This window comes from Ranitomeya imitator, chromosome 2, assembly GCF_032444005.1.
Source record: "Ranitomeya imitator isolate aRanImi1 chromosome 2, aRanImi1.pri, whole genome shotgun sequence".
NCBI classification, from domain to species: Eukaryota; Metazoa; Chordata; class Amphibia; order Anura; family Dendrobatidae; genus Ranitomeya; species Ranitomeya imitator.
Genome location: NC_091283.1, coordinates 683342600 through 683368225, shown reverse-complemented (window position 1 = coordinate 683368225; position 25626 = coordinate 683342600). Strand labels below are relative to the sequence as shown.

Below are 25626 nucleotides of genomic sequence, written 5' to 3'. Positions count from 1 at the left end.
TGCTGATCAAGTAAGTGCCTGTTCCCTCACGATACCCTTTACACTGTGCATTGCCTGAGGCCACAGCACCGGGTCAAGCCACCCGTGACACCCCCCTCAAGAGACAGACCCCATTGGTCCGGTGCTGGGTACCCCGGTCTCTTGGGCGTCACAATTGGCGTCACGAACAGGATCTAGCCAGCCCGTATACCGGGTATTGTGTGCCGTGATTGGAGCCCAAAACTGTGAAAACTTGGATGAAAAATCTTGAAAATTGACTTTATTAAAGAAAAATCCATTCTCCATTGAAAACTATTGAAAGTGACTTTTCCCCATTGGTTATAATGGAGTAAAGATGGCCGCCATCCCCTGAGGTAATCACTTCATAACCGTTAGGCACGAGACTGTTAATTGAGCTACGCCATCACCTGAGCCCCAGTCTAACTGAAAAACTTCAGAATCCGCCATTACAGAGCGCGGTGGGTGGGAGCAGCAGGGGGCGTGTCATTGTGGGCGGCACCAAGCTGAGCGCTCTGACATCAGAGCAAGGGGAAAATCGATCCTGCTGCACAGCGGAACGAATCTACACTATCCCGACGGAAGCGGAGGACCGGAAGGGTCCGGATTAACTAAGGGGGCACAGTATGTCGCAGCACGGAGACGCCGCAGCACCCGGCGACGCTAATGCAGCTGAAAGACAGAGTGTCGATAGAGAGTCCGGTAGCGCAGCGGTGCAAGGAGTGGCGCCCATCATGCCGGTGCTGATGCCATATACCCCGGGTGGCCCATGGCTTCCAATGTATGAAGGTGAGCCTAATACCCTTGACGATTTTAGAGAAAAGATGCTGGCCCATTTTGACATGTTCCCTGTGGGTGAAGTTCAGCGTGTTAGTCTCCTGATGATGCAGTTAAGTGGCAATGCTAAGCGAGAAGTCACAGCATGGGCAGCTGATCTAAAAGGCACTGTTGAACGCATATTTGCTGGATTAAAAGCTACATTTGAAACCACTGCCAGCAGCAAAGCTAAAGTACGATTCTTTAATTGCAAACAAAAAGTTAATGAGGGCGTGAGAGACTTTGCCTTAAACCTGCAGGAAGCCCTTAAATCACTTACACTGGCTGAACCCATTTTTTACACCGGAGCGGATAAACTGCTAAGAGATCAATTTATTGAGGGACTCTACACCCCTTCTCACCGGGGGCATGTGAGCATGCTTGTTTTTAAGAACCCTGAATTGACATTTGCCCAATTAAAGGAGAGCGTTATACGTCTCCAGCTGGCAGAGGCACCTCGGGATCAGGATCCTGCGCAACTCATGGCAGAGGCTCCTCAACAACATGGAGTACCAGTGACATCAGCTATGTCCGGGGCCATTGCTAAGCCCCTGGGGCCCAGTACTAATGAGGCTCTTCAACAAAAGCTTGACTCTTTAACTGATGTTGTTGCTTCAATGGCTAAAACCATGCAGGAGATGAGAGGACCCAAGATGGAGTTGTCAAACCGTAGAGAAGGTGTTCCATGGATGAGACCCCGGAGATACCCGACATGGAGAGGACGACCCCGCGACCGCTACCAACCGGATGGACAGCCCATTTGCCGCCGTTGCCAGCAGCCAGGCCACTTTGCACGAGATTGTGATTTAAACGGGAATCCCCTGGGAATGCGGGCCGCTTCGCAGGAATGAACTTTCAAGGCCCAACACCCTGGCACGACAGGTACATCGGAGGACGACCCATTATCCCTATCGTGCTGGACGGAATGCCCCTCAACGCTTTGCTGGACACAGGTTCCCAGATTTCATCTATACCGTATATCCTTTATAAGAGGTACTGGGCTGATGCAGATATTGATAAAGGGCCCTCTGATGTTGAACTAGATATATGGGCCAGTGATGGTAAGTTGGTACCGAAACTAGGATTCAGGGAGATGACCATAAAGATTGGTAAAGTAGAATTGAAGAAACAGGGTATAATTGTTGTTGATGTTGACCGGCGGAACTGTGAACCAACTGTATTGATAGGAATGAATGTGTTCGAGAACTGCTTTTCCGAAGTCATTTCTGTCTTACAGCAAATTGCTGAAACTGCCCAATCCTGCCAGCAGAGAGTTCTCCGGAGGGAAATAAAAGTATTGATGTTAAGGCAACAGGTAGAAGTTGCAGGTGGAGAAATCGGCAGTGTGAGGGTAAGTGATCCAACATCTATTGTAATCCCACCAAAAACAGAAATGCAGCCATTGGTACTAAGGGACGAGATTATCAAGCCTTAATAGAACCAGTGTACACCGACAGCAGGCCCACTATACTCACAGCATGAGGGATAGTCGAGGTACACCGGGGACGAGTGCCGGTACGACTTTTGAACTGTGGAGAGGAAGAGGTCACTTTGCCAAGGTATGCTACAATGGCAAAGCTATATACTGTTGACAACAATGCCATCACAACCATTGAGCCCTTAGAACCAACCTGTCAGGTGGAAGGCAATGGCTCAGATGGAGAAATGGAGGATTGGTGCCAACAGCTACACGTGGGCATAAATTCAACACCTACCCATCAAAAACAAGGGGTGTATAGGCTAGTGACGGAATATGAACAAGTCTTCAGTAAACACCCATTGGACTTCGGACGGATAGAAGGGGTAGAACACACAATCCCCACCAGTGACCATCCCCCAATAAAAGAAAGATATAGACCCATACCGCCCGCTCACTATCAATGTGCAAAAGATATGCTGAGGGAGATGAAACAGGCCGGGGTAATAAGAGACAGCTGTAGCCCCTGGGCGGCCCCTCTAGTGATTGTCAAAAAAAAGGACGGAACCATGAGAATGTGCGTAGACTACCGGAAGATTAATAACATCACCCATAAACACGCCTACCCCTTGCCTAGGATAGAAGAGTCCTTAACTGCTTTGAAATCTGCTAATTATTTTTCCACCTTAGACTTAACAAGCGGGTATTGGCAAGTCCCTGTGGCTGAGCGAGATAAGGAAAAGACGGCATTCACCACACCAATGGGTCTATGTGAATTTAATCGCATGCCGTTCGGACTCTGCAACGCATCCGGTACCTTCCAGCGGCTGATGGAATGCTGCCTCGGACACAAGAACTTCGAGACCGTCCTCCTGTACCTAGATGATGTGATCGTCTACTCAAAGACTTACGAACAACACTTAATAGACCTGGCAGAAGTGTTCGAAGCCTTATCCAGGTATGGCATGAAAGTCAAGCCATCCAAATGTCACCTTCTCAAGCCAAAGGTACAGTACCTGGGACACATCGTGAGTTCGGAGGGAGTAGCACCAGATCCCGAGAAAATAAGCGCCATAAGGGATTGGCCAAGACCTACCAGCGCAAAAGAAGTGAGACAATTCCTGGGATTGGTGGGTTACTATCGCAGATTTATAAAAGGATTTACCAAGTTGGCAGCACCCTTGCAAGACACCTTGGTAGGGCAGACGAAGAAACCTTCAAACCGAAACCCTCCTTTTCAGTGGAACGACGAAAGGGAAGACTCCTTTGAACAACTAAAGAAGGCACTAACCGGAGAAGAGGTTCTGGCATACCCAGATTACCATCAACCTTTCATCCTCTACACCGATGCCAGTAATGTGGGACTAGGAGCGGTGCTGTCACAAAAGCAAGAAGGTCGGGAGAAAGTCATCGCCTTTGCAAGTAGAAAGCTCCGGCCTACTGAAAGAAATTCAGAAAATTACAGCTCCTTCAAATTGGAACTACTGGCAGTAGTTTGGGCTGTGACTGAACGTTTCAAACACTATCTGGCTGCTGCAGAATTTATTGTCTATACTGACAACAATCCGTTGACCCACCTGGACACAGCCAAATTAGTTAGAACAGCGATGGATAGCCCGGTTATCTAATTACAACTTCAAGATCAAGTATCGAGCAGGTCGCAAGAATGGAAATGCCGATGCCCTATCCCGGATGCCACACTTGAGAGATGTAGAAGAAGAAATGGGGGAGCTTGAAGAAATTGAACTACCAGCCTTCCATCATCCCAAGGCAAAACATCATCAGTCAAGTACCTATCAGAAACAACAAGAGGTGAATTTAAATCCATTAGCACACCATAGATGGGCTGACACCCAAGACAGCAATCCGGCTGTGAAGTTGGTGAAGGAACTGTTAACTGAGCAAAGTGCATATCCCGATGAGGATGCCCCAGAAGAGACGCATCAACTCTGGAAAGAGAGAGGCAAAATGTTCCTGTATCAAGGGAAGCTCTGTAGAAGGTACACCAATCCGAAAACACATGAATTGGTTTGGCAGATTATCGTGCCTAAACAAGATGTCAAGATGGTCCTCGAAGCTTACCATAATGGTGCTGGTCACTTCGGTTGGAAAAAGTTAGAAGTACTTCTAAGAGAAAGATTTTATTGGGTCGGGATGAGAAAATCAATCGAACAGTGGTGCAGAAATTGTGGCCCGTGCAACCTCAGAAGAAACGATCAAAAGAACCAAAGAGCACCACTGCAGCCCATAATCACCAAACAACCACTTGAACTTGTAGCCATGGACCACGTGAAGTTGACACCAAGCCGGTCTGGCTATGTCTATGCCTTGACCATCGTGGACCATTATTCACGCTTCTTGGTAGTAGTACCCGTAAAAGATCTGACAGCAAAAACAGCAGCCAAAGCGTTCCAAACGTACTTTTGTAGACCCCATGGATATCTGGAACAGGTTCTCACCGACCAAGGTACAGCCTTTGAGTCAGAGATCTTCAGAGAATTCTGTAATATGTATGGTTGCAAAAAGATCCGGACGACGGCCTATCATCCACAAACAAACGGCTTATGCGAGAAGATGAACCATATTGTAATAGAACTACTAAAGACTTTACCTGAGGCAGAAAGGAATCAATGGCCAGAGAAATTGCCTGACTTGGTGGATCTGTATAATCATGTCCCGGTGAGTTCCACCAATTGCACCCCAGCTTACCTTATGCGTGCAAGACCCGGCCAATTACCAATCGATCTAGAAATGGGAATTCTGAAACCAGACGCAGAAGTCCAAGACTCCAATTGGGATATCATACGGCAAAAGCAGTATCGCCAAGTGCAAGAGAGTGTGGAAAGAAGCCTTCAGCAAACTAGAGAAAGACAAGAGCGAACTTTCAACCAGAATGCTCTAGCGACCCCATTAAGACCAGGTGACCAAGTGCTCAAGAGAAATCGTCGAACCAATAAACTGGACAATCAGTGGGAAGCCGTACCCTACACAGTTTTACCAACAAGAGTGGATAATCCTAAAATGTGTCTCATTAGCAAAAACGGAGGCTTAACATCTGTACTAGTGTCAAGAGACAATCTTAAATTATGTCCGGAAGCATTGAAAGAGCCAGACGTTGTCCAGCCAGAACCAGAAGTTATTCAACCCATACAGGTTCAACCAGTAAAGGAAAAAGAAGAGGAAGTGTATCACACCTGTATAGGAGACTTTCCCAAAACTCTACTAACATACCATGGTGCAGTAGTGGTTCCCATGGTGGCCTTTTACCCAACACCGAACCCAATACCAGAAGTCCCAAGACAGGAAGAGGCTGACCCCGTACTACAGGAGGTTCCAGGCCAGGAAGAACAGATTCCTGGTCAGAGTAATCCCATTCACGGTGGACTTGCCAACTCCATAGTCGTGGAATTATCTTTAGCAGAGCGGGCAGATACTACATCCGCAGTAGACAGTAGTACACCACATGAAGAGACACCGCTATTACGTAGATCACAGCGTAGTACCCAGGGTCAATTACCGGCCAGGTATGCAGATTACCAACTATAAAGCTCATAATGTGAATTGTATATATGTTATGCCGTATATAGTTAAACAGAAAATGTAGTATAGTCATTGTTATCAGTCTGCAACGTTTAAGCCCAGTGCCTACAGAGACTTGTCTGTATGAACTTATTGCATATTCTTGAACTTTTTATCAGCCCGGAGGCACTAAATCAAAGCTCCGGAAAGACTGCTTTTTGAACTTTGCTTTTTGCTCTTTTTGAACTTTCTTTAGACTTTATATTGATAACTCCGTTGGAAAAATGGAACTAAATTCCTGGACACTAAGTACAGTGCCTTTCCTAATACCTTCAAGGATAGAACTGTATTAATGGACGCTATTTGAAGTGATTTTTTACAGAACTCTATTTTTGTTTCCTTGAGTGGTTTTTGTAACTTTTCATTTTTAAGACTCTGTACATATTAATTGTTATTTCAAAATGTTATTGTCCCACAGTCCCGGAGTACTGTTCTTAACTAAGGGGGAATGTGGCACCCCTAGGGGTATTTGCCACAAAAATAGTTACTGACAGTAAGTACAAATACTGGAATAGCAAGACTGCACTACCACCTCCGGCCAGAAGGGGGAGCTCCAGAGACTCCCCTTGATCCATTCTGGTCTGAGAGAAGAAATGGCAGTTGGGCTAAGGAGCTGAAAGTGAGAGGTCATACAGTTGAATCTCTAACAGCCCTGTGACTGTTACCAGGCCTAAATCACCGGCCTGAGGAGAAGAGGGATAGAGAAAAAGGACATTGTGAGAACCGGGTAGCATTAATCACTACCCAGAACAGGCGCAAAGACGGATACCGGATCCGTGGCTGTATTCATTATATATAATACAGCAACCGGAAAAACGTGAGGTGATATCAGCTTCACTAGGGCCGGACGCAGCAACAGACACAGAGTTCAGCGGTACTCCCAGAGGGGGTAAACCGATAAAAGGACTCGGGTTGCCCGTCGAACCAGGACCCGGAGGGGACAGATTGGGCCGGCAGCCAGTTCACATACAGCAGCAGGGCCACACAGAAATTGCGCACAATAAGAGGCGAAGACCCCGGCAGGGTCAAAGTAACTCAGAGTTCCCATACAGACTCCGGTGACAGGACTGGTTGTAAATCCTTTTTTGTTAAAGTAAACTGGTTAAACGTTTCAGTGCCTCAGCCTTTCATTTGGACAATAGCCATCTATCCAGGATTGGGATCATCACCGCTGGGAGAACCTGCTGCTGATCAAGTAAGTGCCTGTTCCCTCACGATACCCTTTACACTGTGCATTGCCTGAGGCCACAGCACCGGGTCAAGCCACCCGTGACACCCCCCTCAAGAGACAGACCCCATTGGTCCGGTGCTGGGTACCCCGGTCTCTTGGGCGTCACAAAGGAAAGTTGAGTGACTGAGTTAATGTGGGTTTTTTCTGGAAATGTATTGAAGTAAAAGAGAGGATCTTTAAATGATGCTGGCTTGTTAGATTAAGCTGAGATATTATGGAAAAACCTGCGTAATTAGAGGTGATGTGCAAGAAGAAAAACATGGTGATAAGTTTTAGTATAAGGCCATGTGCACACGTTCAGGATATTTCGCGTTTTTTCGCTATGAAAACGTGATAAAAACGCGAAAAAAACACTTACATATGCCTCCTATTAATTACAGTGTATTTCGCATTTCTAGTGCAAATGTTGCTTTTTTTTCCGCGAAAAAATCGCATTGCGGAAAAAAAAGCAACATGTTCATTAAAAATGCGGAATTGCGGGGATTCCGCACACCTAGGAGTGCATTGATCTGCTTACTTTCCGCATGGGGCTGTGCACACCATGCGGTAAGTAAGCAGATTATGTGCGGTTGGTACCCAGGGTGGAGGAGAGGAGACTCTCCTCCACGGACTGGGCACCATATAATTAGTAAAAAAAAAAAGAATTAAAATAAAAAATAGTCATATACTTACCCTCTGATGGACCCGGTGTCTTCCCGCCTCTCTGCGCTGCATGCTGCCGCTTCTGTTCCTATAGATGGTCTGTGTGAAGGACCTACGATGACGTCGCGGTCCTGTGATTGGTCGCGCGACCGCTCACGTGACCGCGACGTCATCGAAGGTCCTGCACACACACACCATCTATAGGAATGGACGCCGCTGAGGAGATCGGCTGTCTGCAGGGTGAGTATAAGCATTTTTTAAATTTTTTTAATTATTTTTAAAAATTCTATTTTTTACTATAGATGCGGCATAGGCAGCATCTATAGTAAAAAGTTGGTCACATTTGTCAAACACTATGTTTGACAAGTGTGGCCAACCTGTCAGTCAGTTTTCCAAGCGATGCTACAGATCACTTGGAAAACTTTAGCATTCTGCAAGCTAATTTCGGTTGCAAAATGCTAAGAAAAACGCGAAAAAAAACGCAAAAAAAAATGCGGATTTCTTGCAGAGAATTTCCGGTTTTCTTCAGAAAATCCCAGTTTGTGCATAGTGTGCCTTTTGTCCAGTGCCCCAAATGCTACGCCCCCAGAAGTTTTGTCCATGCCCTTAATGAATATTACGCCTCCACTGGATGGCACCAGCACCCCCTTCGGGATCTGCCCTGCCCTCTAGTTCTTTTCTTGATAAAATCCAAATGGATCCAGCAGTTACTAATAAGTTTGTCTTTTGCTGCCATCTGAGACTCACTAGGACAATTACTCAGCCAGGGTGGGCAGCCCACCTCAACCCCCTGCTGTTCTCTTGTAGTGCTTATCTGGGTTACAGCCACCAGACCTTACATCTGAGACTAGGGGATCAGCCATGGTGGAGCCCCAGGAAAGTGTATGGCGTCCCTGGGATCCTAGTGAAATGCTGGCCATAATGAGTAGAATGAATAATAATAATTTTATTTATATGAAAGACCCTGGAATATTTCCCATGTCATTTGTTACAGAGGATAATGAAAAAAAGAAAAGAAAAATAGTAATGCTTTCTGCTGTTGCTGGTGAAATTTAGAGGAACAGATTAGCCTCCCAGAAAGTAATTCTTCATGCTATCCAACAGGATTCTACTGAATCAAGAGAAAATATTATACCAGGATCTGGCAAAGTTAACCCCTTCCCGACCCATGACGCCACGTAGGCATCATGAAAGTCGGTGCCAATCCGACCCTTGACGCCTATGTGGCGTCATGGAAAGATCGCGTCCCTGCAGATCGGGTGAAAGGGTTAACTCCCATTTCACCCGATCTGCAGGGACAGGGGGAGTGGTAGTTTAGCCCGGGGGGTGGGGTGGCTTCACCCCCCCGTGGCTACGATCGCTCTGATTGGCTGTTGAAAGTGAAACTGCCAATCAGAGCGATTTGTAATATTTCACCTATTATAACTGGTAAAATATTACAATCCAGCCATGGCCGATGCTGCAATATCATCGGCCATGGCTGGAAACACTAATGTGCCCCCACCCCACCCCACCGATCGCCCCCCCAGCCCTCCGATCTGTCCCCTCCGTCCTGTGCTCCGCTCCCCCCGTTCTCTTGTCCGCTCCCCCCGTGCTCCAATCACCCTCCCCGTGCTCCAATCACACCCCCTGCACTCCGATCCACCCCCCCGTGCTCCGTTCCACCCCCCGTGCTCCGTTCCACCCCCCCGTGCTCCGTTCCACCCCCCGCGCTCCGATCCACCCCCCCATGCTCCGATCCCCCCCCCCCCCCGTGTTCCCCCCCACCCCTTCATACTTACCGATCCTGCCGGGGTCCGTCCGTCTTCTCCCTGGGCGCCGCCATCTTCCAAAATGGCGGGCGCATGCGCAGTGCGCCCGCCGAATCTGCCGGCCGGCAGATTCGTTCCAAAGTGCATTTTGATCACTGAGATAGATTATATCTCAGTGATCAAAATAAAAAAATAATAAATGACCCCCCCCCCCCCTTTGTCACCCTCATAGGTAGGGACAATAAAAAAATAAAGATTTTTTTTTCCCCACTAATGTTAGAATAGGGTTAGGGGTAGGGTTAGGGTTAGGGTTAGGGGTAGGGTTAGGGGTAGGGTTAGGGGTAGGGTTAGGGGTAGGGTTAGGGGTAGGGTTAGGGGTAGGGTTAGGGTTAGGGGTATGGTTAGGGCTAGGGTTAGGGTTAGGGTTAGGGGTAGAGGTAGGGTTAGGGTTAGGGGTAGGGTTAGGGGTAGGGCTAGGGTTAGGGCTAGGGCTACGGTTAGGGTTAGGGTTTCGGTATGTGAGCAAAAAGGAAAAAGAAGCCACTAGAACATATTCGCACACCACCAATACTACATATCAAAAAGGAACAACTTTATTGGAAGCATAATTAAAAACAATTAAAATCAGTACAAATAACAGCTACCTCCACCCACATATAAAGCCTGGACAATACTGCAAATACTGCAGAAATAGCGCCAAAATGGTAGAGAATTATTATATACAATAAACATATATCGGGATACAATGCACAGAATCAAAAATCTGCTACTGGGCAAGGGTACATCCACAGATAAGGAACATCAAAGTCTAATAGACATAATACATTAATGGTCCTTCATAACCCTATTTGACCAGGAAGTGGGCACATATTCAAGATCAAGACATAATAAAGATGAAGCCACCCCGGTCACCTCTGTATAGAGGCCAAAGCCCAGAGCAATACCATAGGGAAAAATATCCCAGACAAGACAGAGTATAACCCAGGCACCCAATAGTCACCTGCAATAGAGAGGGTTAAAATGGCAACCAAGCAGTGTCACAGGCCCGGGAGGCAGCTGAGCCCAACGCGTATCGCGGCAGAAAAAAGCCGCTTCGTCAGGGGAAATGCTTACCTCCATAAGTGCACTCCTTTTATAATCGACAGCAATTGTCCCCAGACGCCGGCGTGTGCACCGCCGCGGACCGGAAGCCAGAAGACCGGAAATCAGAGCAGAACGCAGCTGCGCAATGGACCCAGCATATACAAAGTGGGCAGACGTCTCTGCCCACAAGGATCAAATGCGCACGCGCCGGCAGGAAAGCCCGCGGTCCGCATCAGAACCAAAGAGGAGAATGCGCACACCCCGGCAAGGGAGCCAGCGGTCCGCATTAACCTCTTCAGGGAAGGCAAAGCCAGAACAAGGGCACAGGGCTATTAGGGTCATAGTGGAGGGACATATAGATGTTATATCACCCAGATAGAGCAACGGACCAAAAAACCCCCCCCCCAAAAAAAAAAAAAAAAAAAAAAAAAACCACACCAACCCTGAGATATTGAACAAAAACTCAAAAAACATGGAATATTGACAAAAAGTAATAAAACACAATAACTGACAAATACAAAACATAAAATAAAATAAAATAGGGCTGGCTGTCTCAGAGTCGGGACTGATACGATGAATATCTTGTCAGCTCTAATCATGTCCACTAATATCAATGGAGAACCCACTGAATCATAAACGCATGGACCCAATAATCTATCATCCAGTGATATATAGTCCAGTATCCAGACCCCTAGATGGAAATAGAAAGCATCTCCAATATACAAAGATACCAAAGCATACCCCACAAAGAGGACAGTTTAACCCAGGAAGCCCGTAAATAGCAGGTCCTCATTGATCCCCTGAGGTGCTGTGGAATGGAGGGAATAAATCCATCGTGACTCAGTTTGTAACAGTCTTTTATGTAGAGAACCACCTCTGCCCGAGCTCCTGATATGTTCCAAGCCAATTATCTTGATGTTAGCGCAGCTGCCCCCATGTTGCAGAAGAAAGTGAGAGGCAACCGTGCTGAGCGTCTTGCCCTTCCGTTTGTCTACTGCTGCCGTGTTGATGGTAGAGAGATGACTTTGAATCCTGCGTCGTAGTTCTTGCGAGGTCTGGCCTACATAGATGCAAGGACATGGACAAATCAAGGCATAGACAACATTGGTCGTTTTGCAGTTTATGTATGATTACCCCGCGATTCAATCATGAGGGGGTCTTTTCCATGCGGTGACTGCAGCATTTGCCAGTTTATGCATCCTACGCGTGATGTTTTTTGTGACCCTGTTGATCACACACAGCATAAATTGAGGGCCTACATAAACTGCAAAACGACCAATGTTGTCTATGCCTTGATTTGTCCATGTCCTTGCATCTATGTAGGCCAGACCTCGCAAGAACTACGACGCAGGATTCAAAGTCATCTCTCTACCATCAACACGGCAGCAGTAGACAAACGGAAGGGCAAGACGCTCAGCACGGTTGCCTCTCACTTTCTTCTGCAACATGGGGGCAGCTGCGCTAACATCAAGATAATTGGCTTGGAACATATCAGGAGCTCGGGCAGAGGTGGTTCTCTACATAAAAGACTGTTACAAACTGAGTCACGATGGATTTATTCCCTCCATTCCACAGCACCTCAGGGGATCAATGAGGACCTGCTATTTACGGGCTTCCTGGGTTAAACTGTCCTCTTTGTGGGGTATGCTTTGGTATCTTTGTATATTGGAGATGCTTTCTATTTCCATCTAGGGGTCTGGATACTGGACTATATATCACTGGATGATAGATTATTGGGTCCATGCGTTTATGATTCAGTGGGTTCTCCATTGATATTAGTGGACATAATTAGAGCTGACAAGATATTCATCGTATCAGTCCCGACTCTGAGACAGCCAGCCCTATTTTATTTTATTTTATGTTTTGTATTTGTCAGTTATTGTGTTTTATTACTTTTTGTCAATATTCCATGTTTTTTGAGTTTTTGTTCAATATCTCAGGGTTGGTGTGGTTTTTTTTTTTTTTTTTTTTTTTTTTTTTTGGGGGGGGGGGTTTTTTGGTCCGTTGCTCTATCTGGGTGATATAACATCTATATGTCCCTCCACTATGACCCTAATAGCCCTGTGCCCTTGTTCTGGCTTTGCCTTCCCTGAAGAGGTTAATGCGGACCGCTGGCTCCCTTGCCGGGGTGTGCGCATTCTCCTCTTTGGTTCTGATGCGGACCGCGGGCTTTCCTGCCGGCGCGTGCGCATTTGATCCTTGTGGGCAGAGACGTCTGCCCACTTTGTATATGCTGGGTCCATTGCGCAGCTGCGTTCTGCTCTGATTTCCGGTCTTCTGGCTTCCGGTCCGCGGCGGTGCACACGCCGGCGTCTGGGGACAATTGCTGTCGATTATAAAAGGAGTGCACTTATGGAGGTAAGCATTTCCCCTGACGAAGCGGCTTTTTTCTGCCGCGATACGCGTTGGGCTCAGCTGCCTCCCGGGCCTGTGACACTGCTTGGTTGCCATTTTAACCCTCTCTATTGCAGGTGACTATTGGGTGCCTGGGTTATACTCTGTCTTGTCTGGGATATTTTTCCCTATGGTATTGCTCTGGGCTTTGGCCTCTATACAGAGGTGACCGGGGTGGCTTCATCTTTATTATGTCTTGATCTTGAATATGTGCCCACTTCCTGGTCAAATAGGGTTATGAAGGACCATTAATGTATTATGTCTATTAGACTTTGATGTTCCTTATCTGTGGATGTACCCTTGCCCAGTAGCAGATTTTTGATTCTGTGCATTGTATCCCGATATATGTTTATTGTATATAATAATTCTCTACCATTTTGGCGCTATTTCTGCAGTATTTGCAGTATTGTCCAGGCTTTATATGTGGGTGGAGGTAGCTGTTATTTGTACTGATTTTAATTGTTTTTAATTATGCTTCCAATAAAGTTGTTCCTTTTTGATATGTAGTATTGGTGGTGTGCGAATATGTTCTAGTGGCTTCTTTTTCCTTTTTGCTTTAATACTATTTCAGCCACTTTGGTTCGCACCCCCATTTTGTTTATATTAGTATGTGGCATTAGAGTGCGCCAGCTTTTTTCTTGTTTCAGGTTTCGGTATGTGCACACGTATTCTGGTCCTCTGCGGATTTTTCCGCTGCGGATTTGATAAATCCGCAGTGCTAAACCGCTGCGGATTTATGGCGGATTTACTGCGTTTTTCTGCGCATTTCACTGCGGTTTTACAACTGCGATTTTCTATTTGAGCAGTTGTAAAACCGCTGCGGAATCCGCACAAAGAAGTGACATGCTGCGGAATGTAAACCGCTGCGTTTCCGTGCAGTTTTTCCGCAGCATGTGTACAGCGATTTTTGTTTCCCATAGGTTTACATTGAACTGTAAACTCATGGGAAACTGCTGCGGATCCGCAGCGTTTTCTGCAGCGTGTGCACATACCTTTAGAATTAGGCCATGTGCACACGGTGCAGATTTGGCTGCGGATCCGCAGCGGATTGGCCGCTGCGGATTCGCAGCAGTGTTCCATCAGGTTTACAGTACCATGTAAACCTATGGAAAACCAAATCCGCTGTGCCCATGGTGCGGAAAATACCTCGCGGAAACGCTGCGTTGTATTTTCCGCAGCATGTCAATTCTTTGTGCGGATTCCGCAGCGTTTTACACCTGTTCCTCAATAGGAATCCGCAGGTGAAATCCACACAAAAAACACTGGAAATCCGCGGAAAATCCGCAGGTAAAACGCAGTGCCTTTTACCCGCGGATTTTTCAAAAATGATGCTGAAAAATCTCACACGAATCCGCAACGTGGGCACATAGCCTTAGGGTTAGGGTTGGAATTAGGGTTGTGGTTAGGGTTGTGATTAGGGTTATGGCTACAGTTGGGATTAGGGTCAGGGGTGTGGGGGGGTTAGGGCTGGAGGTAGAATTGAGGGGTTACCACTGTTTAGGCACATCAGGGGTCTCCAAACGCAACATGGCGCCACCATTGATTCCAGCCAATCTCGTATTCAAAAAGTCAAATGGTGCTCCCTCAATTCCGAGCCCCGACGTGTGCCCAAACAGTGGTTTACCCCCACATATGGGGTACCAGCATACTCAGGATAAACTGCGCAACAATTACTGGGGTCCAATTTATCCTGTTACCCTTGTGAAAATAAAAAAATGCTTGCTAAAACATCATTTTTGAGGAAAGAAAAATGATTTTTTATTTTCACGGCTCTGCGTTGTAAACGTCTGTGAAGCACTTGGGGGTTCAAAGTGCTCACCACATATCTAGATAAGTTCCTTGGGGGGGTCTAGTTTCCAAAATGGGGTCACTTGGGGGGTTTCTACTGTTTAGGAACACCAGGGGCTCTGCAAATGCAACGTGATGCCCGCAGAGCATTCCATCAAAGTCTGCATTTCAAAACGTCACTACTTCCCTTCTGAGCCCCGACGTGTGCCCAAACAGTGGTTTACCTCCACACATGGGGTATCAGCGTACTCAGGAGAAACTGGACAACAACTTTTGGGGTCCAATTTCTCCTGTAACCCTTGGGAAAATAAAAATTTCTGGGCTAAATAATTATTTTTGAGGAAAGAAAACGTATTTATTATTTTCACGGTTCTGCATTATAAACTTCTATGAAGCACTTGGGGGTTCAAAGTGCTCACCACACATCTAGATAAGTTCCTTTCGGGGTCTAGTTTCAAAAATGGGGTCACTTGTCGGGGTTTCTACTGTTTAGCCACATCAGGGGCTCTGCAAACGCAACGTGACGCCCGCAGAGCATTCCATCAAAGTCTGCATTTCAAAACGTCACTACTTCAATTCCGAGCCCCGGCATGTGCTCAAACAGTAGTTTACCCCCACATATGGGGTATCAGCGTACTCAGGAGAAACTGGACAACAAATGTTGGGGTCAAATTTCTCCTGTTACCCTTGGGAAAAATAAAAAATTGCAGGCTAAAAGATCATTTTTGAGAAAATAATTTTTTTTTTTTCATGGCTCTGCGTTATAAACTTCTGTGAAGCACTTGGGGGTTCAAAGTCCTCACCACACATCTAGTTTAGTTCCTTTGGGGGTCTAGTTTCCAAAATGTGGTCATTTCTGGGGGATCTCCAATGTTTAGGCACACAGGGGCTCTCCAAACGTGACATGGTGTCCGCTAATGATTGGAGCTAATTTTCCATTTAAAAAGCCAAATGGCGTGCCTTCCCTTCCGAGCCCTGCCGTGCGCCCAAACAGTGGTTTACCCCCACATATGGGGTATCAGCGTACTCAGGACAAACTGGACAACAACATTTGGGGTCCAATTTCTCCTATTACCCTTGGCAAAATAGGAAATTCCAGGCTAAAAAAATCATTTTTGAGGAAAGAAAAATTATTTTTTATTTTCATGGCTCTGCGTTATAAACTTCTGTGAAGCACCTGGGGGTTTAAAGTGCTCAATATGCATCTAGATAAGTTCCCTGGGGGGTCTAGTTTCCAAAATGGGGTCACTTGTGGGGGAGCTCCAATGTTTAGGCACACAGGGGCTCTCCAAACGCGACATGGTGTCCGCTAACAATTGAAGCTAATTTTCCATTCAAAAAGTCAAATGGCGCGCCTTCCCTTCCGAGCCCTGCCGAGTGCCCAAATAGTGATTTACCCCCACATGTGAGGTATCGGCGTACTCGGGAGAAATTGCCCAACAAATTTTATGATCCATTTATCCTATTGCCCATGTGAAAATGAAAAAATTGAGGCGAAAAGAATTTTTTTCTGAAAAAAAAAGTACTTTTTCATTTTTACAGATCAATTTGTGAAGCACCTGAGGGTTTAAAGTGCTCACTCGGCATCTAGATAAGTTCCTTGGGGAGTCTAGTTTCCAAAATGGGGTCACTTGTGGGGGAGCTCCAATTTTTAGGCACACAGGGGCTCTCCAAACGTGACATGGTGTCCGCTAAAGAGTGGAGCCAATTTTTCATTCAAAAAGTCAAATGGCGCTCCTTCCCTTCCAAGCCCTGCCGTGCGCCCAAACAGTGGTGTACCCCCACATATGAGGTATCAGCGTACTCAGGACAAATTGGACAACAACTTTCGTGGTTCAGTTTCTCCTTTTACCATTGGGAAAATAAAAAAATTGTTGCTAAAATAATTTTTGTGACTAAAAAGTTAAATGTTCATTTTTTCCTTCCATGTTGCTTCTGCTGCTGTGAAGCACCTGAAGGGTTAATAAACTTCTTGACTGTGGTTTTGAGTACCTTGAGGGGTGCAGTTTTTAGAATGGTGTCACTTTTGGGTATTTTCAGCCATATAGACCCCTCAAACTGACTTCAAATGTGAGGTGGTCCCTAAAAAAAATGGTTTTGTAAATTTCGTTGTAAAAATGAGAAATCGCTGGTCAAATTTTAACCCTTATAACTTCCTAGCAAAAAAAAATTTTGTTTCCAAAATTGTGCTGATGTAAAGTATGCATGTGGGAAATGTTATTTATTAACTATTTTGTGTCACATAACTCTCTAGTTTAACAGAATAAAAATTCAAAATGTGAAAATTGCGAAATTTTCAAAATTTTCGCCAAATTTCCATTTTTATCACAAATAAACGCAGAATTTATTGACCTAAATTTACCACTAACATGAAGCCCAATATGTCACGAAAAAAACAATCTCAGAACCGCTAGGATCCGTTGAAGCGTTCCTGAGTTATTACCTCATAAAGGGACACTGGTCAGAATTGCAAAAAAACGGCAAGGTCTTTAAGGTCAAAATAGGCTGGGTCATGAAGGGGTTAAAGGTTTAAAGTCTTTGATTATAGAGCCACTAATAATGTCCCACTCAGAGTATTAAAGTCATATTCCCAACTCTGATAATGCAAAAAAACCTGGTCCAGCGCCCCTGTTAAGAAGACCAGGCAAGGGAAAAAGAATTTAAAGTGTAAAGTAGAAAAAATATTTAGATCTGAGAGTTCTCAGTGGTTGATACCTTTTAACAAGATATATCTTTCCTATATGTGTAAAGTATGCACACAGACGCTGCGCAGGTGGATAGCCCCCTCCTTCTACCCTCTTCAAGGTCGGGGTCATGAAGCTGTGCTGCTGTGATAGTCCCCCTCCCTCTCTCCCTCTTCTCTCTTCTCTCAGTGCTGAAATCTCAGGTTTCACTGTGTCTGATAACATCAGCATTCATGGAGCACTACTGATCTCAGCCATCCTGCTTGCATATGGGGGGAAGAGGAGGGAAGTAGGTGGTAGTGGAACCTGCCTGACCTGCCTGTTGAACTACAACAGGACCATGACTGTGTACAGATAACCCAAACCATGAGCTCTTTGTGGATGAATTGCAGTATGACATAGGTGGCCAGTTCTATGCCAAATATGCTGTTGGTCCATGAAACCATAAATGTGGAACTGTTGTCCCCACACATGGCGGTCCAGGAAGAGTACTCTGACGTGATGCACGAACATGACTGCATAGATAAGTCAGGAAACAGTGGGTTTTGCACGTGTCCAATAAACCTGATCCTAATGCAGATTTTGAGTTTTTTCTTGTAGATGGCTCCAGATACCACCAGGATGGGTGATTCTACACTGGATATGCAGTAGTATCCTCACATGAGGTAATCCGAGTTGAACCACTCCCACCTCACATGTCGGTGCAGGAGGCAGAGTTGAAGGCACTCACTGAGGCGTGTAGAACTGCTGCAGGTAAAGTCGCTAATATTTACAGATTTGAATTATGCATGGGAAATATCCCATGATTATTGCCCTATCTGGAGAAGCAGAGCGTTTCTTACACCAGCCGGTAAACCCATTAACAATGCAGAGCTGGTGGAACAAATAAAGGAGGCATTGATGTTACCAGTGATGTGCCAGTCATTACACTGGCTACCCATCCACTCCAGAATCCAGTACAAAACTACTACCCTCATCCACAAAGCACTCCATGGCTTGGCACCACCCTACATCTCCTCTCTGGTCTCAGTCTACCACCCTACCCGTGCCCTCCGCTCCGGCTGAGCGTCGGTCAGCCGGAAAGCAGAGCGGTGACGTCACCGCTCTGCTTTCCGGCCGCTGTGCTCACAGTCAGTGCAGGAGGAGTGCAGAGCACAGCGCTGGAGGACAGACGGCTGTAGGTAAGTATGTAGTGTTTGTTTTTTTTTACTTTTAGGATGGTAACCAGGGTAAACATCGGGTTACTAAGCGCGGCCCTGCTCTTAGTTACCCGATGTTTACCCTGGTTACCGGCATCGTTGGTCGCTGGAGAGCGGTCTGTGTGACAGCTCTCCAGCGACCAAACAGCGACGCTGCAGCGATCCGGATCGTTGTCGGTATCGCTGCAGCGTCACTTAATGTGAAGGGGCCTTAACATATGGCCCCAGTCACGCCTCAAAATGTCACATGTGTCCATGGTAAATGCCTTCTGGATTGCTCCTGGCTTCAGTTACGCAGCCACGAAAACTTGTACAGTCATGCCTCATCTGTGCACAGCACAACCCAGGTAAAACAGTAAAAGTTCCTAAGAAAGGGACACTCAGGCCTCTCTACCCATTTCAGAGACTGCAGACTGGCTACATACAGCTACCCAAGGTAGGAGTGTATGAATATGTCCTAGTATGTGTAGATCTGTTCTCTGGTTGGCCAGAAGCCCATCCGGTAAAATGTGCTAATTAATGCTAAAATGACACTTAAACTTAAAAATTCAGAAGGCCATGACAGACACATGAAAGAATGAAAGAATTGGGTAGAGTGCTTGTCTCTTGCACTCTCTTCAGTGAGACCCACTCCAAATAGAAAGACAGGCTTATCTCCTTCTGAAGTTCTGTTTGGTAGTGCCCCAAAGACTGGTCTGTACTTCCCATAAGTACTATAGCCTATGTCCAGGCCTTGCAGAAAAGACTTAATGTGGTGCATAAACATGTGTTCTCATCCATTCCAGATCCTAATGAAAGTGCAGACGTGCATCAGCTGAATCCAGGTGATTGGTGGTCATATGCAGACACATGAGGAGCCTAGATCCACAGTTTGAGTGGCCATACCAAGTTCTCCTGACAACGCCTACCTCAGTGGAACTCTAAGGGGGACCACCATGGATTCATGCCTAACATAAAAAAAAAAAAAGTGGACTAACCACCCGAGTAATATCTTGCCATCATCTATGTTGTTATGTATAGGAAATGGGTAACCGGTAGCTGTAACTAAAGAAAAGGGAATTATTACTTTCTGGTACAATTCTTCGAGTACATTGGTGGCTACATATGGGTTTGATGCCTGTGACATAATACAGGGAAGTGGGTGTGGGGAGCCAGGAGTGTCACGACTCTCGGGAAAGATACAACAGTTTGTATTCTTTATTTGGGGTAATTCGGAAAGAAGAAATAAAATCTGTGGTTCTTGGACATCTGTTGGATGGGATACAAGTGATAAAGAGTGGGGATATAAACCGACCCCTGCCTTCAAACAAAAGAGTAGTAAAGGGAAGTCCTTGCTTACGTGGATGACGCTACTCAAGTCTGACTCTAGTGACCAATGTAGGACAAAATGTTATCCTTTGATACTCAGTATTGAGGATCCATCACCCAATGATGTAGGAGAGTAAACTTTGGGTGCATATTATAGTCAGGGGGGGGGGGGGGGGGAAGACACCAAAAGGCAATTTCCGACTTAAAGATACTGTATGTTGGAGTCTCAGGAATGGGCAAATGTGCAGGGTGAAAGTGACAAATCTAGAATACCATGGATTCCACTTCTTCAACATGTTTATGTTTTTAGGGGCATAACTGCAATCCAGAACCCCATTTATGAGGATACACTTGCTATAGATACTGGGTATACAGATGTAAACGCCTGGGTTGAGTGAATGAGGTACACTGCACAACAACTAAATAGAACCAATTGTTATGTGTTTATAGCAGCCAGGCCCCAATTGGGATCTGTTCCCCTATTAATCCCTGAATTGGAGGAGGAGTGTGTCCTTGCCCTCTTTACCAACACCTCCACTAATTATACAATGTGGGAGATGGAGGGATAAATATCCTGTATTGGATAAAACTCCGTCTCTTGGTCGAAGTATTACTATCTATCCTGGGAACTACACCTGTATGCAAATACAAGGAGAGGACTGTTTCTTGGGGAATTTTAGTAAGGGTTTTTGCCATAATTACTCCTCAGCAACCCCTGAGAAGTTAACACAGCAGGTCTCCTCAGTAGCGGACATATTCTGGATATGTGGGGATATGAAGATGAGGTCTAAATTAGAGGGTAATTGGATGGGACAGTGTACTTTGGCCAAGGCCATCATGCCTTTTCATCTTATCCCTGAAGGTTCGCCTTTGACTAATCAGAAACAGCCCCAACGTATTAAAGGGGAATTGCCCCCAAAGAAAGCTTTGACCCTCATGTGTATATTGATGCTATAAGGGTACCAAGGGGGGTCCCTGATGAGTTTTAAGCAAGGGACCAGGTTAAAGCAGGATTTGAGTCTATAATCCCTATTGTAACTGTCAATGAAAAAACGTAGATTGGATTAACTACATATATTATAACCAACAAAGATTCATAAATTATACTAAGGATGCATTAAAGGGGATAGCTGAACAGTTGGAAGCTACATCCACTATGGCTTTCCAAAACCGGATGGCTATATATATTTGTTTGGATATGTTACTAGCAGAGAAAGGAGGGGTATGTAAAATGATTGGAGAAACTTGTTGTACCTTTTATCCCCGATAACACAGGTCCGAATGGAAAGGTTACATTAGCCTTAAAAACCTTGAATCCTTATCTAAGGTTCTTAAGAAAAATCAGGAATTGCTGATCTTTGGGATACTTGGTTTGGGTGAATGACGGGATGGCAGAAATGTTTAGCACAGATTTGTACAATTATTATGATAATTCGTATTTTCATGTCTGTGGTTTCTTGTATATTTCTTTGTGTTAAACAGATGGTCACTAAGAACGTGGACAGCCTAACCCCAAGAAGATGGTGATGGCCATGATTCTACTATAAAACCCCTGAAGACCAATTCGATTTATAAGTTGGGAATAAATAAATCTGATTTCCACATGAATAAAGACTGTATCAAGGGGGGTAAAAGTTCAATATTGACGTCTAATGGACAGCTCAGATGTCACAATCCATGTACTGTGTTTTCTCCTTGTCTTTTTGTGTTTGTCACTGTCCCCTGTGTGTGTTATCTGCAGTGGTGAGGCTAGCGTCCCTTGCCGGCCAGTGCACTAGTCAGGTAAGAGTTAGGTGACAGTGAGGGACGAGGTTCCTGGCGGCGGTGGGGGGAAGGACCCACTTAGGGCATTAGGGCAGTGCTGGGACAGGTTCAGGTTAAATTCAGGTGGTGACCATTCCCCATTTCCCTATCGATAAGGCCTTCCTTTCCCCACTTTCCCATCCCTTTTTGTGTGTTGTGAATTCATTGATCGACCACCTATTGGATTATGTTACATTGTGACATTAGGTTAATAATTGATTTAGGGGGGACTGTGAAGGAGAAAATGTCTAATGAAATCAATTATTAAACCTTATAAAAGCCAGTTCAGATATGGTGTAGCAAGATGTCGATTGTGTCTTTGAAACTGTCTTGAAGATCCTTGAAGACCTGAAGGGAATCTTTGGAATGCAGGAGTGAAGACACGAATACACCGTATTTGGAAATGAAGCTTGGAATGAACCAATCAGAGTGACACTAACTATTCAGAAGTTGTGGGACCTCCCCCATTTCCTGTTTTAAGTATCATCCTTTGTTCAGAATAAAGTCAGTTGAGGAAAAACCTTCACTGAGAGAGGAGTGTCTGTATCGTCTTTGTGAATGTGATGCATTCCAAGCCTCTAAGCTAGCACTCAGTTTATATTTGGTCAGGTATAAGCAATCATATTGATCTCACTTTAAGAGATCACCCTCACACTATGTAGTGTGTTACTATCATGGTTACTAGGGTATTGCTAGTCTGAAGGACTGTTTTCTGGCTTGCTTCTATTAACCCCTTTTGCCTATAGCTGCACAGGCCTGCATTCAGGTAGTCCTTATCACACTATTTAGTTGGGTATTCACTATTATACTCAGATTTATATGATTGTGTATGGACAAGGCTCTTTGCTGTTTTTAATTATGTTTTATATTGTGTGTTGTGTGTCAATAAAAATCTTGTTTTTTCATATGATTTATTATCATGTCTCTTATTTTTGTGTATGTGGTGTGCATATTTGGAATGATGCTTTTTTTTCTCTCATTATTCATTTGATTTATCACTCATTTGCACCCCTTACTATTTTGTGTACACCTTTGTAGTGCGCCTATGGCTTTGTTTGGTTACAAATGCAGTTTAATATCTGATATAGGCCGAAAGCCTGAAGATTGAAGCTCAACTTTGTTCAGTGGAGGATAACACCAAGCAGCGGCAGACACTGTTAGTAGGCCCAACCAAAGAAATAGTCCAAATGCAGTTTAATATCTGATATAGGCCGAAAGCCTGAAGATTGAAGCTCAGCTTTTTTCAGTGGAGGATAACACCAAGCAGTGGCAGACACCATTAGTAGGCCCAACCAAACAAGTAGGCCAAATGCAGCTTAATATCTGATATAGGGCGAAAGCCTGAAGATTGAAGCTCAGCTTTGTTCAGTGGAGGATAACACCAAGCAGCGGCAGACACTGTTAGTAGGCCCAACCAAAGAAGTAGTCCAAATGCAGTTTAATATCTGATATAGGCCGAAAGCCTGAAGATTGAAACTCAGCTTTGTTCAGTGGAGGATAACACCAAGCAGCGGCAGACACTGTTAGTAGGCCCAACCAAAGAAGTAGTCCAAATGTAGTTTATTATCTGATTTAGGCCGAAAGCCTGAAGATTGAAGCTCAGCTGTGTTCAGTCGAGGATAACACCAAGCAGCGGCAGATACCGTTAGTAGGTCCAACCAAACAAATGGGCCAAATGCAGTTTAATATCTGATACAGGCCGAAAGCCTGAAGATTGAAGCTCAGCTTTGTTCAGTTAAGAAAAGCAAGCAGCCGAAGACACCGTTAGTAGGCCCAACCAAAGAAGTAGGCCAAATGCAGTTTAATATCTGACACCGGATGAAAATTAAGGCTAAGCTTTGTTCAGTGGAGGACAACTGTAATGGGAGGCAGACACAGTTAGTAGGCCTAAATAAGTAAGTAGGCAAAATGCAGTTCAAAATTGGTAAATAGAGTACACAGGCGGCATAGCTTTGTTCAGCGGAGGACGACTGTAATTAGTGGCTCAGACAGACAGAGTAGGCCCACAATTAAAAAAGGTGGCTAATTGCAGTTCAAAATTGGTAAGAAGAGTACACAGGCGGCATAGCATGGTTCACCGGAGGAGGACAAGTGTAATTAGTGGCTATGACACACTGAGTAGGCCTAAAATAAAATAGAAGGCTATATTCAGTTCACAATTGGTAAGAGGACTACAGAGGCGGCATTGCTGGGTTCAGCGGTGGAGGACAACTGTTGTGAAAGTCTGATACAGTTACTAGGCCCAAATAAGTAAGCAGGCTAAATGCTATTCTACATTGGTAAGAGGAGTACACAGGCGGCATAGCTTGGTTCAGCGGAGGAGGACAACTGTAATAAGTGGCTCAGACAGACAGAGTAGGCCTAAAATATAAAAAGTAGGCTAATGTCAGTTCAACATTTGTTTGAGTAGTACACAGGCGGCATAGCTTTGTTCAGCGGAGGACAGTTGTAATGTGTGGCGCAGACAGACAGACAGACAGACAGAGGCCTAAAATAAAAAAGGTGGTTTCATGCAGTTCAAAACTGCTAGCAGGACTAACCAGGTGGCCTAGCTTGTTTCAGTGGGGGACATTTGTAATCTGTGGCACTGACAGACAGACATAGAGGGACCTAAAATAAAAAAAGGTGGCATAATGCAGTTCAAAACTGCTAGCAGGACTAACCAGGTGGCCTAGCTTGTTTCAGGGGGGGACAGTTGTAATGTGTGGCGCAGACAGACAGACATACAGACAGACAGAGGCCTAAAATAAAAAAAGGTGGCTTCATGCAGTTCAAAACTGCTAGCAGGACTAACCAGGAGTCCTACCTTGGTTCAGCGTGGGAGGACAACTGTTATACGTGGCTGACACAGTTACTAGGCACAAAAAAGTAAGTAGGCTACATGCAGTTCACAATTGGTAACAGGAGTACACAGGTGGCATAGCTTGGTTCAGTGGAGGAAAACTGTTATAAGTGGCTGACAGTTAGTAGGCCAAAATACTAAAGTGGGCTAAATGTCAGCCAAGGAATTGGTCATAAATAAACTGGTGGCATAGCGAGGTACAGGGGTGGGCTCCTCTGCAGAGTTGCAGCCAGTGGTAGTTGGCGCAAAGTATTAAGGGGTCTAAATGGAGGACAGGGCCCCTGTATATTATACTATCATCTATCATTGCAACAAATTTTTAATGGCAGTGCCATTTAAGGATTTAACAGCACAAACTACACAGTGGTGGGGCAGGGAAAGGTAAGTTTTGCAAGTGGTAGAGCACATTTCGAGCTGGGGGGAACACTCTCTCGGGGGCGGCCGTACTGGCACAGGGCCCCTCATATTACGACGGAGTGTCTGATGTTGGTTGTGCACCACCACTGTCAGAGACACTTCATTGTACTATGTGGGACCCTGTGCCAGTGCCGTAGCCCACCTGTCCAGGCAAACAGCACTCGCACTGGTGCTTGCGCCAGATGGTGACCCGGCCCTGTGGGGGGAGTCAGCCCATTTAGGGAGGTATAAAAAAGGCCTATGGTAGACATTCAGCAGCTGCAAATGGAGGAATTGGAGAAGTCAGTAAGAGGAGGCCAAAATCAAGACATTTTTCAGGCAAGCTACGTGTCAGCAGGGGAAGGTGGGGCAAAATAATTCAAAACCCATGATTGGTTCATTTTAATGAAGGTTAGATCATCAACATTTCAGGGAGACAGACGTGTCCTTTTTTCGGTCAGTATTGATCCAGCAGCACTGAAGACTCTTTCTGAGAGCAGACTAGCAGCTGGGCAAGCGAGCTCCTGTAATGCATATTCTGCCAATTCGGGCCAGGTGTCTAGTTTAGATGCCCAGTAATCAAAGGGGAATGACCTGTGAGGGAGAACATCGATAATGGCGGAAAAATAGTTGGTAACCATACTAGACAAATGCTGTCTCCTGTCACTTTGAATTGATGCAGCAGTACCTGTCGTG

General features: G+C 45.4%; 1 long non-coding RNA gene across 1 annotated transcript; it reads left to right on the top strand.

Moving 5' to 3' along the window:
- The first annotated feature begins 16934 nt into the window (after positions 1 to 16934).
- Positions 16935 to 22602, top strand: LOC138665512 (uncharacterized). The gene is made up of 2 exons (XR_011318482.1): positions 16935 to 18135; positions 21372 to 22602. It is a non-coding gene; the product is annotated as an uncharacterized lncRNA (long non-coding RNA).
- The last annotated feature ends 3024 nt before the right edge of the window (positions 22603 to 25626 follow it).